The sequence below is a fragment of the Dipteris shenzhenensis genome, chromosome 23, assembly GCF_047967505.1.
Source record: "Dipteris shenzhenensis isolate YYH24624 ecotype China chromosome 23, Dip_SZ_1.0, whole genome shotgun sequence".
In the NCBI taxonomy this organism is placed as follows: Eukaryota; Viridiplantae; Streptophyta; class Polypodiopsida; order Gleicheniales; family Dipteridaceae; genus Dipteris; species Dipteris shenzhenensis.
Genome location: NC_141618.1, coordinates 54,358,615 through 54,378,292, shown reverse-complemented (window position 1 = coordinate 54,378,292; position 19,678 = coordinate 54,358,615). Strand labels below are relative to the sequence as shown.

General features: G+C 44.1%; 1 pseudogene; it reads right to left on the bottom strand.

Moving 5' to 3' along the window:
* Positions 1-7,251: 7,251 nt before the first annotated feature.
* LOC147887573 (uncharacterized) lies at positions 7,252-14,028 on the bottom strand (annotated as a pseudogene).
* Between the last annotated feature and the right edge of the window lie 5,650 nt (positions 14,029-19,678).

Below are 19,678 nucleotides of genomic sequence, written 5' to 3'. Positions count from 1 at the left end.
ATGAAAGCCAAGACACACTACTAGGAGCAGGCAATAGGTTCTGAATAACAAGATGCAAGTGATAGCTGAGCCTTGAGCGTTAAGGTTGGCCAAGGAAGAAGCTTGTAAGACAACAAGGTAGTAGACCAACAATAGGGCTGGCTAAGAAGAAGTAGCCGAGGGCTAGCCAAGAAGCCCATGCAAATGCGAAGAGTAGAGGTTAAGGCATAAGAAGGGCTAGCCAAGAAGAGGTAGCCGAGGGCAGAGATGCTAAAAGGGAGCAGTCGTAAGGCATCAAGAGGGGAAGGCATAAACTTGGGTGAGAAAAAGCAAAGCGAGTTGGAGAAGCATCACACAAATGGGGTGCAATCTTGCAGATGAAGGCAAGATGAAGCAATAGAATGAAATTATGCATGGTAATAGTAAGGCTTTGATCATATAAATAGAGCCAAGCAGTTTGAATGAAGAGGTGCATGAAAAGGCCTTACAAAGAAGTAAGGGCGGTGGCAACAGACTTGAGGTGGAGGTGTGGGGGGGTCTGTGTGAGTGGTTATGGTTGAAGTAGGGGTGGGGAGGGGGGGGGAGGGGGGGGGAGGGGGGAGGATTTGGTAAGGGAGCTTGGGTTACGAAAGGAGGAGTTTGGAAATGTGGTGAGTTAGGAAATGGGTTAGTGTGTAAGTGTAAGTAGGTTGGGGGTTAAGATAGAAATATACATAATTAGGGGATGAGTGTCACTCCAAAAAAAGAGCGGTGGTTTAGATAGCATAAAAAAGTCAAAAAATAAATTAATATAAGTGCCAATTATAAAGAATGCATGAGAGGGGCACAATTGTGTAATTAAAACTGTTAGAATTAATATTCTTTAAAAAAGTGAGGGAGAGGGGGTGATTACTAATAATTCTGTAGAAAAGAAAAGAAATTCAAAGTGTGTTGGGGGGGGGATTATAGGGCTCATTAACATCGGTTTATTTGAGAGAAGGGGAGACAGAGAGAGAGAGAGAGAGAGAGAGAGAGAGAGAGAGAGAGAGAGAGAGAGAGAGAGAGAGAAGACTTGACAAAACCTGTTTCATAGTGAAATGAAAACAATTTTTGTTAATGGAAACAAAAGAGAAAACTCTTATGAAACATTACAAAAAACTGAGGAATGAAAATTGCAAAAGATTTATAAAATGCATGACTGTACAAATAAGTCTTGCTTTGATAAGTTGTCACAGGCATCACTTCTATTGAAGAGGGGAGTCTTCTTACCTGCCACCATCCAACAAGAAAAATCATAAGATGGGAAGATAGTTTTCATAAACACCCCTCCCTTGTTATCAAGATTACAATAAAAATAGTTGCTCATGTGATAGACTCATAAAGCTAAATTTTGATACTATATTTTAAGTGTAAAATTAATTGGGTTGAGTTGAAGGAAAAGTTTATAAATGGTTAGGTAACGAGGAAAAAAATCATGTATTAGGTATGAGAACATAAAAGGGAGAAGGAGGAGGGGAGAACTTAAGATTTAGAGCAATACATGTAATATTGACATTTAAAGCATAAGGGAAGGAGAATTTATAAGAAAGAGGATCTTAAATTAATAGTTTATATCATAAAGTGTAAATTTCAAACAACAAAAGCTTAGCTTACAAAAAGTAAAAATTATTTAAAATAGGAAGACTTAGAAAAATTTAAGACATAGAAAGGGGGGGGGTAAGTTAAAAGGGAAGGGAGAGTAAATTATAAAAAAGAATTTTAGAAAACATAAAGGAAAGGAGGCTTAACAAGGGGAGGAGGAAGAGGGGTAAGTTTCTATATTAGGAATATTAGAAAAAAGGAGAGGGGAGGGGAGGGGGGGGTTGTTGAAGGGGGAGAATTATAAAGGTACATAAGAAAAGGGGTTATATATAGGGACAAAGAGAAATTAAATAGGGGGAGATAATAGGTGCAGAGGATGGAGAGACATGAAAGGCCGCCGACGAGGGGGGGCGGGGAGATGAAGGCATGGACATCTGAGTCCATGGTGTAATCAGGGCACATCAGTCAAGGAGCAACCTTTGGAACCGTGCATTAGAAAAACATGACATCCGAGGTGAGCACCAAAGAGGGCACGGTAGCCAGGATGGGTAGTGTAATGGCGACAGAGCAAGAGGGGCGTAACCGATGGAGTGAAGACGAGGAAGGAGCAAAATAGAGGCAGACAAAGTTAATGAGGAGGAGAGTCCAACAAGGTGGGATCTCAAATAGAGGAAAGGGAGTAGAAGTCGAAGAGGTCGGGCGTCGTGTGATCGGATGGGGAAGTGCAATAACCAAGAAGCGGCGACACAAAATGTGAAGTGAGGGGCGAGGGTGGATTACTGTAAAGTCAAATAGGGGGCACGAAAGAGTGGGGTGCATAGTACGAAGCAGGGAGGCAGAGAGTAGGTAGAGAGAGTTAGGAGAGAGGTAGGTAGGTAGAGAGAGAGAGAGAGAGAGAGGGGGGGGGGTTAAGGAGAAAGAAAGGTCGACTGAGAGAGTAGGAGAGAAAGTTTACAGAAGGTGAGGTGTAGTTAGGGAGGGAGGAAAGGTTAGGGAGAGGTGTGGTAAGGTAGTGAAGATAGTTAGGTTAGGGAGTAGTTAGAGGGGTAGAGGGGGTGGGTTTGGTTTGGGAGAAAAAAGGAAAGAATTAGTTTGAGAGAGGTAGTTAGGGAGAGAAAGAGGGTTAGTTAGGGAGAGAAGGGGAGTTAGTTAAGGAGAAAAAATGGGGAAATCTTTAGGAATAAATAGAAAAACAAGATAAGGGGAAGAATTAGAATAATAGAATTAAAAAGGGTGGTTATTTAGTAGGAAATTTTTAAGAAAATTTGGAAAAAAGGAGAATAATTAGGGAGAACTAGGGAGAAGATGAGTAGGAAAATAAGGGAAGGTAGAGAGAAAAATAGGGGGGAAAAGGGGAGAGAAAAATAGGGTAGAAATAAATAAAAAATAGAGAAAAAAATAGGGGAAATAAGGAACAAGTAGGGAGTGTTTGTGAGAGAAAAAGGGGGAGATTTAGAAAATTTAGGAAAAGGAGAGAGAAGAGGGGGAGAGAAAAATAGGAAAACAGGAAAAGTAGGGAGAATGAGAGGGAAGAAGAGTAACAAAGTAAGGGAAAGGTCAAGGAAGTCAGGGGGGAAAGCAACATAAAAAATGGGGTGGGAAAAATAGGGGGAGGAAAAGAGCAAAAAATTCGTGAGAATCTAGGAAAACATTAGGGATTATGAAAATTTAGAAAAAATAGGAACATTTTAAAAGAAATTGAAAAACATAGGAAAATATTAGGATAATTTTTTAGGGAAAAAGGGTTTAGATTAGGTGGGAAAAAGGGGCAAGGGGGAAAGTTTTACCAAAGGGGTAAAAAGGAAAGGAAAGTAAGTTTCATGGAAAAAATGAAGAAAGGATAGTGTGTGTGTAGGGGGAAGGCGAGGGGGGGGGTATACATTAGAGGTCCAACTCACCAAAGTTAAAACCATCAACTCCATACATAGCTTTGAACATATATACTACCTCCCTCATGTAATTAGTTCCCAATAGGGACCCACAAATTGAATTTGGAGCCTATTAATTAATTAGTTGTGTTTGGGGGAGCCGCAATACTCGATTAAGCTAAGGAAGTAGGGTGATTAATGTAAGGCAATAGGGGGGGAGCGATTTGTAGCTTCTTCGAGAAGACTCCTCCATCAAGAAGCTTCTCTTCCATCCAGAAGCTTCTACCCCAAGTATATAAAGAGGGGGCGTGGATGCAGCCAGGAAGGGGGGCTGTGAAAACCTCCCAAAGATAAGCAGGAAGGCAAGGGAAGGGAGAGGAGGGAGGGAGCAAGGGAGAAGCGCAAGAAGGTGGAGGGAGAGAGGGGAGGGGAGAGAGGGGAACGCTGAGTGGAGGGAGACTGGCAGTGATGGAGAGGGGTAGAGGGAGAGTGTGATGGAGAAGGAGAGGCTGAGGGTGGAGAAGGGGAGAGGGAGGGTGCAGGGGGGAGGAGAGGTGAAGGGGAGAGTGAGAGGGAGAGGAAGGACAGAAGGGGGAGAAGACGGAGGGCGAAGGGCGAGAAGGAGAGGCAAAGGGGGAGGAGGGCGAAGGGCAAGGGGCAGAGAAGGAGGGTAGAGAAGAGAGGTGAATTGCGTGAATAATCAATGCAGTCTTAGGTTAATTGCGAGTTGGGGAGGGGGGGCACGGGAGAAATTAATTAATAGAGAAATGAGCAGAAGCGAATAGGAGGTGAATAGATCATTGTTCCCATTAAATAGGTGCATTTACATGCTTGTATCATTTTGTTTGTTTGAGGACATATTAGTGACATCACCGTTTGTTTCATTTACAAAGAGAAGTGGTTCCACTAACAATACAAGATTTCTTCTTTAGATTTGATTGATTGCTACATATTTATCATCAATCACAACAATACTGAAGGAGAGAGCTTGCTTTTCTTTTATAGAGACCCAAAAAATATCTTTGTTTGGGACATGGCACGGTGACAAGTGAGAAACACAACACACTAACTAATTAACTTGAGCAAAGCAAGAGTCACTTCTTACCAAGCTCCTTACGACATGGAGTATGTATGGATTTCTTATGAGAATGCATTCTTGAAGGAGGCCCCAATGCTTCTATGGATTAAAAGTGACATGAGGCACTTCTGCAGCTATTAGAAGGGATATGGGAGAGCTTTAATGGGCATAAATTTGAAGTCAATCAATGCTAGGGGAAAACCACCTTCAATGATATTGCACCAACTAAAATCTAGAGAATTATCCAACATTTCACTTTGAAGTTATTATGAAATCAAAAGTTCGCTAGGGAGACGCATATTGACAAGTTAGAATTTGGTGTAGAAATCAACAAACCTATACATTTAGAGGTAAAAAGCCTATTAATTGGAAGTGGTTGGGAGCCTTGTATTGAAGCTTAGTATCTTAAATGTCTATGAGTTTTGAAAGATGTCTGTAGTAATGGTGGTGTTTCCAGGTTGGGGTACGTGAGAACGGCCACCGATAGAAAGGCGACATTTAGGACAAAGAGAGACTTGCATGGGATGGCCACACTCACCCACTGCATAGAGATGGTCGTTGGGGCAACGATACCAATGGCCTTGGTACCCAACTTCACAAGAAACCACCTGGACCGCCATGTGAACCTGCCCTTTCTCAACAGTAGGTAGAAAGAGAGTTAGGAGAGAGGTAGGTAGAGAGAGAGAGAGAGAGATGGTTAAGGAGAAAGAAAGGTCGACAGAGAGAGCATAGGAGAGAGAGTTTAGGGAAGGTGATGTGCAGTTAGGGAGCGAGGAAAGGTTAGGGAGAGATCTGGTAAGGTAGTGAAGATAGTTAGGTTAGGGAGAGTAGTTGGACGGGTAGAGGAGGTGGGTTTGGTTAGGGAGAAAAAAGGAAAGAATTAATTTGAGAGAGGTAGTTAGGGAGAGAAAGAGGGTTAGTTAGGGAGAGAAGGGGAGTTAGTAAAGGAGAAAAAATGGGAAAATATTTAGGAATAAATAGAAAAATAGGATAAGGGGAAGAATTAGAAAAATAGAATAAACAATATGAATTTCATTCATGTGGCCTACCATGAGAGAGAGAGAGAGAGAGAGAGAGAGAGAGAGAGAGAGAGAGAGGGGGGGGGGAGAGAGAGAGAGACAAGGGGGGAGAGGGCTTGCCTAGAGAGAAGAAGCAGAAGAAGAGAGAGAGAGAGAGAGAGAGAGGAGAAGAAGAAGGAGAAGAGAAAGGGGAGAGGGGAGAGACAAGAAGAAGAAGAGAGAGAGAAAGAGAGGAGAGAAAAGGAGAAGAGAAAGAGAAAGAGAAAAAGGAGAAGAGAAAGAGAAAGAAGAGAAGAGAAGAGAAAAGAAAGAGAAAGAGAAGAGAAAGAGGAGAGAAAAGGAGAAGAGAAGAGAAGAGAAAGAGAAGAAGAAGAAGAGAGAGAGAGAGAGAGAGAGAGAGAGAGAGAGAGAGAGAGGGGAGGCCAAAGAAAACGAAATCACTAAATGCATGCATCCCCTTACAAGAAGGATACTTGGACCAATCACCTTAAAATAAAAAGAACTGTCTCACAAAATACCTATTTTTCCTTTCTTATCACACATCTTCACTAAGGCCTTCCTATGGCAAGCCAAAAAGGGTGGTTGTTTAGTAGGAAATTTTAGAGAATTTGGAAAAAAGGAGAATAATTAGGGAGAACTAGGGAGAAGATGAGTAGGAAAATAAGGGAAGGGTAGAGAAAAAAATAGGGGGAAAAGGGGGGGTGGGGGGGGTAGAGAAAAATTGGGTAGAAAAAAATAAAAAATAGAGAAAAAATAGGGGAAATAAGGGACAAGTAGGGAGTGTTTATGAGAGAAAAAGGAGGGAGAGTTAGAAAAACTAGGAAAAGGAGAGAAGAAAATCGGGAGGGGGAGAGAATGAAAGGAAAATAGGAGAACTAGAGAGAGCGAGGGGAAGAAAAGTAAGGGGGAAAAGCAACATAAAAAATGGGGTGGGGAATTAGTAAGTTAGGGGGAAGAGCAACTTAAAAAATGGGGTGGAGAACGAGGAAATTAGGGGGAAGAGCAACATAACAAATGGGGTCGGGAATAAGGAAAAAATAGGGGGAGGAAAAGAGCAAAAATTAGGGAGAATCTAGGATTTACATGTAATTAGATCCCATTAATAGGTGCATTTACATGCTTGTATCATTTTGTTTGTTGCAAGACCTATTAGTGACATCACCATTTGTTTCATTTACAAAGAGAAGCAATTCCACTAACAAATCAAGATTTCTTTTGCGTGGAGCGTGCATCCTAATTTCAATTTCTTTAGATTTCAACAATACTGAAGGCGGGAGCTTGCTTTCCTTTTATAAAGACCCGAGAAATATCTTTGTTTGGGACATGGAGTGGTGACAAGTGAGAAACACAACACACTAACCAATTAACTCGAGCAAAGCAAGAGTCACATTTTACCAAGCTCCTTACAAGAAGGAGTATGCATGGATTTCTTATGAGAATGCATTCTTGAAGGAGGCCCCAATGCTTCTATAAATTGAAAGTGACATGAGGCACTTCTACAACTATTAGAAGGGATATGGGAGAGCTTTAATGGACATAAATTTGAAGTCAATCAATGCTAGGGGAAAACCACCTTCAATGATATTGCACCAACTAAAATCTAGAGAACTAGCCAACATTTCACTTTGCAATTATTATGAAATCAAAAGTTCTCTAGAAATCAACAAACCTATACATTTAGAGGTGAAAAGCCTGTTAATTGGAAGTGGTCAAGAACCTTAGTATTGAAGCTTGGTATCTTAAATGTCTACAAGTTTTGAAAGATGTCTGTAGCAATGGTGGTGTTTCCAGGTTGGGGTACGTGAGAACGACCACCGATAGAAAGACGGCATTCAGGACAAAGAGAGACTTGCATGGGACGACCACACTCACCCACTGCATAGAGATGGCCGTTGGGGCAACGATACCAATGGCCTTGGTACCCGACTTCACGAGCCACCACCTGGACCGCCATGTGAACTTGCCCTTTCTCAACGGTTGCTTTTACAGTGGCTGCTGCATCGTGTTGGTGAGGAGAGAGTTGTTCCATTTGGACGAGAGCCTCGCAGAGCCGGATGGCATCGACGAAGATTCGCATGCTGGTCAAAGCGATGGCCCACTCCACAATGGCATCCCCTGCGATGTCCACGCCAGCAAGCCCGGATCCCACTAAATGCAATGTGATGGGCTTTCGTACACGGGAATGATCGAGTGCACCTAGAACATGAGGTCGCCCGATGACATATTGCCACGGTGGCGCCACAGTGGACACGTGTGCAAGTGCGTTGTCAAAGGCGTGGCAATGGGAGGCTATAAACCGAAAATGCTGGATTGCCACTCTATATTCCCTGGCAGCGCACAGTGCCCGTCCCAACCCCAAATGGGCCTCGAACAACGCCATGTTTCCATTGATTGCATCCTCAAAACTATCCACTGCTGCTCCGTAATCCCCCTCCCTCATCCTCTCGTTGCCCCTATTTATATGTCGGAAGCCTTTGATCCTAGATTTTACTTCCTCAATTTCCTTCAGCTTGCCTTTCACAACATTGCTGTACCGCATTGTTCTCATAATCCGAGTTCTGCATTCAGGACTGCACCCACAAACGAGAAGTCGTCAATCGATAATACCAAATCTGCGCAGTTGCTTGTTACCCTAGTTTCGTTCGTGCTTGAAAAAACAGCAGTAATGAGCTAGACGTAGTAAATTTGAAGTCAGGAAAAACCAGCACTACTGAGCTAGCCGACGTAAGATCGAACTTCGAAGTCAGGAGATTCACCACTGTTTAAGCTTGATCGATGACGACTCCATATCCATCCATCTGTCTAGATTGCTAATTTCGAACACGTGACTGCAATCCACCAGCTGAATGAATCGATCTGAAGCGTCGAAATCACCCAACGACATCTGTGAGATGATCTCCAAAGTGTTTGGATGACAAATGCCACATTTCTTTGGGCAAAGCTCTCCACACAATCCAAGGCAAGGATGTCCGCATTGGGCGAGAACCTTCCTGCAGGGCTGGTCGCAACGCGGGCGATTGCAGAGCTCGTGGCACAATTGTGTACAAGTGTGATGCTCGCACACCCATGGACAAGGTTCTAGACAAGGAATGCACGGAGCACCGCATACCTTAGAACACCGACAATGTAAACGTCTTTTCGCACAAGGCTGGGAGCAAGGTGGGCACACTCTCGAGCAAGCCGCATTGCAAGAGTGACCACACGGGAGAGTCCGCTCGCATTTCCGAGAACATGGGATGTGGTCTGCTCCCTGTTTGCAAGATCCGCAAGTGCCTTGACAGATGTGTTCGCATCCTGGACTGAGAACCTGCTGGCATGGGTGTGTACAGATGTGCTGGATGGGATTTTTATGGCATGGAAGGTTTTGTAGATGTCCACAAGCGAGGACCTTCATCACCATCCTTGTACATTGTATTGGGCAAGGACTGCCACAGAAAGATGGACATTTGTGCCCACAGCTTAGGAGCTTTGGGCAAGGACGTTGACAGATTGCAACTGTTACTGGAGTAGAACAAGTGACAAGCTGAAGGTGGCCACATACAGGGAGTTTCTTCTCCACCAATTCTCTACAAGGAGGGCAATCTTTGAAGCCATGGCAGAGCCTCCTACAGGGATGCCCGCAAGATGAACATGGTTTTGGGCATGATTTAGGACACAAGACCTTATCGTGGCATCCAGAATGACAACGCCTAGGACATGCATGCCCACAAGGGAGTTGAAACTCGCAGGGCCTGCTGCACCCACCATCCTCGACTTGTTTGAAATCTTCATGCCTAGAGATATTTGTTGTGACCTCTGGATGATTCTGACAGCAAAGAGCTAGCTCCTGGCCATAGGAGGCAGACTTTCTCAGCTCCTCTATAACATCTTTCCAAAGACCATCCCTCTGTGATAACAGCTCCCCATTCCCAAATATGAACAAACCCGTGGTAGCTCTCGAGAGTGCCACACACACACGATTAGAAACGTTGAGAAATCCTATTGTGCCTACCCCATCTTTGCTAGTGATTTTGTTGCTCCTCACTAAGGAGAGTATTATGATCTTACATTCTTCTCCTTGATAATCATCCACACTGGCTACCCTGGGCTCTTTTGGAGCTTCGTGACTGTAAGAGGATGAATCGCTCAAGTTGGTTGACGCAAACTTTTGTCTGATTCTTGTGAAGAGCAGCTTTTTTATCTCTCTAAGCTGACCCTTGTACATTGTCAGTATCGTGATGTCTTCGGTGCTGTAAGATGCTTGCTTTAGAAGGTATAAACATAGCTCCACTACCATATTTGCCTCAGCCATATTGACTTTGCTCTGTGCATCATTGCTCCGTCCTTCCTCTGCTTTGTGATCAAAGAAAAACAGGCTTTTACGGATGCCTTTGATACTTTCACGGTTCTCCACAGAGGGATGATCTTTGAGAAAGGGATAGAGGCCTGATATCAATGTTGATATGCAAGGACTCATCCGCCTCTGGACCTGCAGAGTTACATGCTCAATTTTACTCCTAACCAGGCGCTCAAAAAGGGAAACGTCTAGTTTATGTTTGACAGCGAGTTTATACACAGCTACTGAGGGGCGGAGCTGCAGGTGATCTCCGATAAGTATCAGATGCTTTGTGAGAGGATTCAAGCAGGCAAGAACGTGACTTTCCAAGACTTCAGCAGCTTCTTCCACTATGATAATCTGAGGCTGCAATGCTGCGAGTAGATCATGGCATCTTGCAGCCATTGATGTTGTCATGCCCACAACATTGGCCTTTCGCAGCAAAGATAGCTTGATTTCATTGTCCACCTCATCCCTTCTCTTGCACAAAATCTCGTACTCTGAAGCCAGTTGTTGGAGTTGCAACTGGGCATTGCCTCTGATATCATCAAGCCAAAATTTATGCAGATTTCTCCGTGCATCGTCCACACGTCTGGATGATCTACTACCAATTCAAATGGCAGTTCTGCAGCATTCTCATCTCCTACCCTTTCTCCTGAACTCATCATATGTGTTTCGGTGATTGTTCCTCTCCTGGAAGTAACTTGTGTCCACCCGTGTTCATCTACAGAAGATCGATCTGCATCTGTTGCTATCTCATTGCTGTGTTTAATCAACATCACCTTACCTATTTGTTGAACTTCAGCTTCATCATCCTCAATATCGGATGCGGTTCCATCTTCACCTGTAGCAAAGTTAGATGCAGCTTCTTCTCCTCCTTCTTCCTCTTCTGAAAGGGTGCCATTTGCCAGGGTAGAATAAATGTTTTCTTGGGACTGGAACGATGCAATTTGAGCACCATCTGTTTCAACTTGCCTTGTGAGGTAGCCATGATGAAGCCACATGTCAACGACACTGTTCTTATCGCATCCATCGTAAAATAGGCTTTTTATCTGATCTTCTGTAGCAACCCCATGCAATATTTCTTTTGTAACATGCTTTAGATTCAATTTATGGATGCATATGGAGATTTGTATCTCTAAATCGTGCTGTGTTTGCCGAGCTCCAGAGGCTATATGATGCAGAAAAAAATCCCCATCCTTAGCTCTATTCGAAGCTTGAAGAAGACTTTGTAGGTTGCGTTCCTTCAGCTTGAGGCTTTTGCATCGCCCACCAACCCTGACAAGATTTTTTTCCGTATCAAAGACCCCTTCCAGAAACTGATCTAATGCATGATTTGTGTAGCAGACAATTAAAATAGGACCCACTTTACTGGAGATTCCGAGATCTGGTGTACCGTAACCTTGCAAATTACGGTGACGTTGCAAACTTCCCGTTTGCTCGACCTGGTTCTTCAAATTCCCGAGCAGTAGTTTCACAATCAGAAGCCCAATGAAAGTTTTGCCCGTACCGGGCGGTCCTTGAATAAGGGCCAGCCTTTTAGTCAACCCATGCTTCAGGGCGGCCAATTGGCTGTCGTCAAGAGAGCTGCTCCACTTAGGCCAATCTTGCATAAGGCGAACTTTACTTGTTCCTAGCTCTTTTTCTATGTCAGGAAAAGCACACTTGAAATCATAAAGATCCTCCTTTTCCCTGTGCAGAAGGTAAGCCGGCTCTTGAACAGACGGCTCCAATGCCAAGAAGTGTTCTTGAAATGGTAAGTTTTCCATGTGTAAGCTCTGCAAATTCCTTAGAACGTGCTGATAGGCTTCGAAGTATGCCGCAGAGGATTCTGCCATCACATAGACCCTGCCGATCTCCGGCTTTGTATCGGATTTGCCGATCAGTTTCACATTAATTTGGCCTGCAGACAAAGATTTGGGATCGGACCTTGTTACGACTGCCCAGAAGAAGTCGTGGAAATTGTTCCACGAGAGGCACAGAAGAGAGCCATATATCAATCGCTTGGATGATGCCCAATCTATAGGTTTTGCTTTGCTCGGCACAAAGGACATAAGATATTCCATCCCAGCATAGCCACATTGCATGCCCAAGAGTTGCACTCCTGTGTAGACACGCAGTTCATGAGTTGTGAAGTTCTTCCTGAACTGATGAATACCTTCCCTCAAGGTTGCTATACAATCTTCGTGTAGCAACCGGAAGTGTGTCTCTAGATATTCCACAACATTTGAGTATCTTGATCCTATTCGATTGTTGGGCAGTCTCCTCCCAGGGTTTTCGGCCAAAATTTCTTCCTTACTAGGAATGATAGAAATGCTGCGAAAATCTTCTCCCTGCAGCCCAAAAATGTTGATTAGACACATGTAGGGGCAAAACTCTAGTTTTTAGTCACCTTCCATCAACTCGATCACGTCACATACATTTTTACCAAATGCGATACCGCGCGGTTCTAGGCACATCCCGAAGACCTCGCGTCTACTGGCCACATCGTGCAGTGCCAAAACACTTTTTGTTATTCCTCATCACACGCCTTGAAACGAAATAGCATGACCAAGCATGTAAATCAAAGCAAATGATGAAAGCGCTTGTGCTAAAATGGTAACGACATGATAAGCATATTACCATCAGGCACGAATCAGACCGATCGGCTGCAGCGTTCAATCTCCGAAGTTTTTCTCTTTGATCCAAAAGCCGAGTCACAGTGGCTTGCAGTTCTTTCTTCAGAGGGTCGTCATCTTCTACCTGTGCGATCACCATTTTCAGCTCATCAAGGGGCACCTCTTTCCATCCATCGCTGGTTCGACTCTGCAACTCTTCACTTAACAGAACGTATGGCTCAATTTCTTTTGCAGACACCTTGGTAGTGCTCCTCAGGTGTGAATGTATTCGACCCAAGAAGGGGCTCCCGATAAGTGCACCGTAAATCTTGTTCGTCTGCTCCCTCAGAAGGCTTGTCCTAATCTCGTGCTTTGTAAGCAAAGAGACGATCTTAATCAGGATACTGGAAGAAAGAAGCCTTTGATTTATCACGTAACACAATTTCTCCCAGCCCTCCTGGGAGCTCAGATAAGAAATGTTTTGTGATGCAGACGCGTCTATCTGTCTAGAGAGCCATATATCTTGCTCCCGTTCTGTATGCCCACCAGCTAGGCCAAAAGTACGTGTAGTAGGATCCACAGGAGACCTGATACTCGAGTGCGAAAAATCGCAGCTAGACCCACGGCTGCAGTGTCCTTTCAGGAATTGCCGACAAGCAGATTGATGTACAGGAGGATTGGGGGACAATCTTCCAATATCTTTGGAAAGACTTTCCCTTTCCTCCGAGCTCACGTTGAACTTGAGGACAGCTTGATCGACTTGATCGTGCTCTATCCCGGTACGAGGATCAGTAAGATCCATGGAAGAGCTCATGCTCGAGTGTGAAAAATTGCAGCTAGACCCTCGGCTGCAGTATCCTTTCAGGAAATGCCGACAAGCAGATTGATGTACAGGAGGATTTAAGGACCATCGTCTAACGTCATCTTTGGAAAGACTTTCCCTTTCCTCCGAGCTCACATTCAACTTGAGGACAGCTTGGTCTCGATCCTGCTCCATATCCATGGAAGAGGTGATCCTCGAGTGTGAAAAATTGCAGCTGGACCCGCGGCTGCAGTATCCTCTCAAGAAGTGCCGACAAGCAGGTTGATGTACAGGAACATCTTTGGAAAGACGTTCGCTACTCTCCGAGCTCATACTAAGCTTGAGGGCAGCTTGGTCTCCATCGTGTTCCATCCTGGCACGAGTAGTAGAATGATTTGTGGAAGAGCTGATGCTCGAGTGTGAAAAACTGCAGCTAGACCCGCGGCTGCAGTATCCCTTGAGGAAGAAGTACCGACAAGCTGCAGGAGGATTCGAAAATCTAGCAACACCTTTGGAATGATTTTCCGTTTCCTCGACCAAGAATATGACGTTGAACTTGAAGGCAGTTGCAGGTTCTCCAATATCCCGCTCCATCAAAGCGATCTGCAGGGCCTCATCTGTGTCAACAATGACGATGTCACCATCCTGATCTTCATATTCGACCTTAACATTTCCCTTCTGATCAGCTTCGGGAAAAGCCTTGATAATGAGCTCTTTGAAGAGGGAGAAGTTGGACGTTCTATTGAAAAGAATGATTTTGATACTGGCGTTGCAACTAAGGTTGATACGAAGAACATCATTTAGACCCATTGGAGGTGAAGGAGGGTAGGAGGAATGGCGAGGGAGAAGGGAGTAAGAAATGGGATGGGCTGGTGGAGGGTGGCGAGCGTGATGAGCACGCCCAAACTAAAGCTTAGCATCTTATATTATTATACAATTTGAAATTGTATTTATCATTCTTTTTTATTCTTTTTTCAAGAAAAAGATAAGGCCGCCTAGGGGGGAAAACGATGCTAAGAAATAGCTATTTCTGTTATGTTGTGCAAATAGACCATGGGAAATAGAAGGGAAATAGGTGGAAAATAGGGTGGGACCATGGGAAATAGCACTCCATACTCTAGACCTCAAGGTGCTATTTTCCACACTCTTGAGAACCATTGATGTGACATTTCCTTTATAGTATGTCTCATTTTCCCTTGGATCATTATGTCATGCATCATAGGAAAAACATGAGAATTAGGCTCTTCCAAGGGAAAATAGCCATCATTATTTCCCCCCTTTTTCCCCTTCATGACATAAGCTCGAAAATCTTAATCTTGCGGCACATTGACATTTGTTGCGGGCCAGATGGACATGTTGTCCTCTTCTATGGCTTGGTGCCATGTGGAGTCCTCCTAAAACATTTTATGCCTTAGGAGAGAATGACCCACCTTTGATGAGCCACTTAATACTTCCTCTTCCACCTTTTCCAGTATGGAGAGGCTTTGAAGGTTTAATCGTTTGTTCGAATGATCCGTTTAATCGTTTGTTCGAACGGATCATATCCGAGCCCTTGCTAGTCTTGAGCTGCTACTCAAATTTCCCTTGGCAATCCTGTACCTGCAACAGCCGCAGTAGCTGCTACTGTGCCTTGGCAAGGCATTGTTTCTCGATAATGGGGTTTGGATAGTCACCCCTATCCCTAGGGGACAAGGTGGTTCTTATAACTTGGCACCTCCCCTATACTATCCTTGCCTCTAGGCAGTTGGTTGGTACACATTGGACAATCTTTGTAAAGATGGCCCATCCCGCAGCCAAAGCACAACAATGCACCCATATTGGTGGTAGTTGCCGCATGCACGGTTGGCCATCTTTATAGGGGCAATCTCTTATAATTTGAGGTCCTTGTCATTTATAACAAGCCATGGGTTGATTGGCTGACATCTTATAAGGACACTCACTGGTTCCAGGGTTAGAAGGAGGGTCCAAGGTTCAGGGTAGACAACATGGTGGAAAACTCATCTCTCTCGTAGATCATGGAGGTTAAGGGTTGAGGAACTAAGGGTTTAGAGGGAGCATAGGAGTGGGAGAGGAAGAAGGTGTAAGAGCATGGGGGAAAGAAGAGAGAGGAGGGAGGAGGAGGAGGAGAAGGGAGGAGGAGGAGGGAGGAGGAGAGGGAGAGGATGGGTTGTAAGGTTGGAGGAGAGGGGAGGAGGAGTTGTAAGGTTAGGACATGCTTTTGGATGTGGAGTGTAAGGAAGCATGGACACTTGAGACAATTGCTTGGAATACCAAAGTAGAACTCAAGACAATGCCCCAAAGAGTGTGGGCTTCATTCTATTCTAGGGTATTTATACAAGTTGGAGAGATTCTCTCTCTGCATGTAGGAATTGCAAGACATTCTCTCTCTACATGTAGAACTTGCATGTAGTAGTTGCATGTTCCATGTAGGAGTTGCATGTAGAACTTGCATGTTGCATGTTGCATGTAGAACTCACATGTAGAACATGCATGTAGGATTCGCATGTAGGAGTCGCATGTAGGAGTTGCAAGTAGGAGTTACAAGTAGAACATGCATGTAGGAATTGCATGTAGGACTTGCATGTAGGAGTTGCATGTAGAACTCGCATGTAGGAATTGCATGTTGAGGATTCCTAAGAGAGATTATTCCTAGCCTTATGTAAGTATAAGCGAAACTTTGCCACACACATTCTGTATTACCTAAGTTCATGTTGGCACAAAGACAATAGAACAGCATGAGTAATTCTATGAGAGAGAACCATCCTTTAGCGGCATTTTTGAGCCAAGGATGCCAACTAGCAATTGGCCGCCTAATCTTATGGCACCAATGAATGAACGAATGGACTTTAGGGGGGACATATTATCACAAACAATGGCTCCTCGCCACCCTCTGTATCTAACCTTGGTAGGTGGCCCAGAAGGCACTTGATGGCTTCACCCTATGGAACGATGCCCAACAATATCGTGTATATGCCTAGGCCATCATCGGTGCAGCTAGGAAGGCCAAGCCCACCTCGAATGCCAATCCTAAGGCCTAGTGGATCTAGAACCACCAATCCCACTTTTGTACAGCCAATGACTTTCTATAATCCACCTCCAGTTTCGCCCACCTATGGTACAATGCCCTACCCACTAGTAAATCCTCCTGTGCTAGAAACGATGCTCACTAACAAAGCCATGAGGATCCTAGTGCAAGAACTAGGAAGGGTGGGCATGCCACCAACCTTCAGTGGAAGGGATACCAACTCCTCAAGGAGTAAATCAGCCACCATCTCCAAACTTATTACTAAATTCCTAGGAGAAGGAGATTTCGATGGCAAGGTAGGACAGTGGTACAGGGCACTAAACCCTGATGAAAAGATCAATTGGGATACACTAAGGATATCATTCATAGTGGGGTTTGCCCCCAACAGTCCAAATGGAGCCCTATTAACCAATTGTATGAAGTTAACTTACTAACTTACTAATTCCCCACCCCATTTTTTATGTTGCTTTTCCCCCTTACTTTTCTTCCCCTCGCTCTCTCTAGTTCTCCTATTTTCCTTTCATTCTCTCCCCCTCCCGATTTTCTTCTCTCCTTTTCCTAGTTTTTCTAACTCTCCCTCCTTTTTCTCTCATAAACACTCCCTACTTGTCCCTTATTTCCCCTATTTTTTCTTTATTTTTTATTTTTTTCTACCCAATTTTTCTCTACTCCCCCCACCCCCCCTTTTCCCCCTATTTTTTTCTCTACCCTTCCCTTATTTTCCTACTCATCTTCTCCCTAGTTCTCCCTAATTATTCTCCTTTTTTTGAAATTCTCTAAAATTTCCTACTAAACAACCGCCCTTTTTGGCTTGCCATAGGAAGGCCTTAGTGAAGATGTATGATAAGAAAGGAAAAATAGGTATTTTGTGAGACAGTTCTTTTTATTTTAAGGTGATTGGTCCAAGTATCCTTCTTGTAAGGGGATGCATGCATTTAGTGATTTCATTTTCTTTGGCCTCCTCTCTCTCTCTCTCTCTCTCTCTCTCTCTCTCTCTCTCTTCTTGTTCTTCTCTTTCTCTTCTCTTCTCTTCTCCTTTTCTCTCCTCTTTCTCTTCTCTTTCTCTTTCTTTTCTCTTCTCTTCTTTCTCTTTCTCTTCTCCTTTTTCTCTTTCTCTTTCTCTTCTCCTTTTCTCTCCTCTCTTTCTCTCTCTCTTCTTCTTCTTGTCTCTCCCTTCTCCCCTTTCTCTTCTCCTTCTTCTTCTCCTCTCTCTCTCTCCCCCCCCTCTCTCTCTCTCTCTCTTCTTCTGCTTCTTCTCTCTAGGCAAGCCCTCTCCCCCCCTCTCTCTCTCTCTCTCTCTCTCTCTCTCTCTCTCTCTCTCTCTCATGGTAGGCCACATGAATGAAATTCATCTTGTTTATTCTATTTTTCTAATTCTTCCCCTTATCCTATTTTTTTATTTATTCCTAAATATTTTCCCATTTGTTCTCCTTTACTAACTCCCCTTCTCTCCCTAACTAACCCTCTTTCTCTCCCCAACTACCTCTCTCAAACTAATTCTTTCCTTTTTTCTCCCTAACCAAACCCACCTCCTCTACCAAACCAATTGTATGAAGTTAAGCAGAAGGAGATGCATTCCTTTTGCAACTAAGTTTCCAGATTAAGCACCTAAATTCACGATGCGAGTCACACAAAAGGATAAGCAATGCTCAAATTTTGCCACGCTTCGTAATAGGGCTATGGGAATCCAAGCTCCATGACCATCTCTTTGCCATGAACCCTATGTCATTTTGAGTTGTGTAGAAAGATGGCTATACACCTACGGGAGAATAGGAGAAGGGCCAAGGAGATAAGACACAAGTGGCTTCGTCAGATGTGTCGCAAACTGGTAAACCTATGAGTGCGAATGAAGCCAAGGAGAGAACTCCGCCCACCAAGGGCGTAAACATGAAACAGTTGGTCACCAACTTCTTGAATTAGGTAAGCCAACTCACAAGGGGATTGACGAAGGAAAGTCCAAGAAATCCTTACCTATGTTTGAGACAAGACAATGCGTGGTGTGGCATCTACACAAGTAAGCATCCCACCAATGAGTGCCCCCGCCTTAGGGCTAGGCCAACACTATATTGTGGCAATTGTGCTCCATGGGAAACCATGAGGCCTCCTGGTGCCACTATCTGAAGGTTATTCCCTAGCCAATGTACCAGAAAGGCTGCCCTTGACCTTGCCCGCACCATTGAATTCGTCCAATCAGGAACAATTGACCATCCAAGGAGCCCCTCATGCTATAATCAAGGCCAATATAGGGCTCAAAACCTTCCATTGCCTCCACTAATCCTGGGTCCTCAACCCCCACCACCTCGGATTGAACCTATGAATCAAATGAAAATTGAGGAGCCGCCCAATGAGTGGGAGGAACCAAACCATGCCCTTTCAACAAGTGACTCCTCACAATACGGGAGTCCTCCATACCAGTCTAGCTGTGTAAGTCATTATATTATGCATGACAAACAATGTATCGGCTATGGCTATGCAGCCACCTTGCATTCCGTGCTCCTCCTTACTTGTGCGCTCACTTCTATTGTCTTTGTCTTCTTAATCGATTGCTTGACCAGCCCCTCATTGATTCATTCGCATTCCGTTACCAATCGTTTTTGTAATCCCTCAAATTATCTTACGACACACACTGATTGTTCTATCGACCTCCACATTTGCTTACTCCACCCTCCTTAACACTCTCCTTGATTGTTCTTATATCTCTTGTCTCCCCACCTGGGCATTCATCATCACGTCATCCATTGAAGGCATGAGTGCACAATCACAACATATCTGTAGATGGATCTGAAAGGACCACTGTAGCATTCCTTGAGGCTGGGAATATTGGAAGTAGCCTTGATTTCTGGTATAAGAGTAGACCATTGTGGAAGCTGGATCATCTTTGATGGGTGGCATTTGTTCCATCCCTAATCAAGCAGCTTGCCTCCCTTCCACTTACCATTGCAGATTTAAAAAAAGCAGCTTTCTCCATGGCTTGCCTTAAACATTCTTGTTGCTGCCTTGGACTCTACCTCCTCGTTGTCCTACCTTCCTCCTGATGATTCGTTCCACTTAGACTCAGATGTGACCACCTCGCATAACACACACACACAAACGACAACATAGTCAACCACAAGCATATTGTACACACACACACCCAGCCAAAGCTAAACGAAAGCAGAGAAATGGTAAACAGAGAGATGGAGATGGACTCACGATAGAGAGAAAAGAGAACCGAATGGAGAGAGAGAGAGAGGGGGGGGAGAGAGAGAGAGAGAGAGAGAGAGAGAGAGATTTTGAGATGTGGTAGGATAAAACCTAACCTAGGTTAGGACTAACTAGTTAGGGTTAGTTAAATTAAACATAACTAACCTCAGGTAAGATTAGAACTAAGTTACTTAACAGAACTAACCTCAAGTAAGGCTACTTAGCTACAGTTAACTTAACTTGGATAAACTA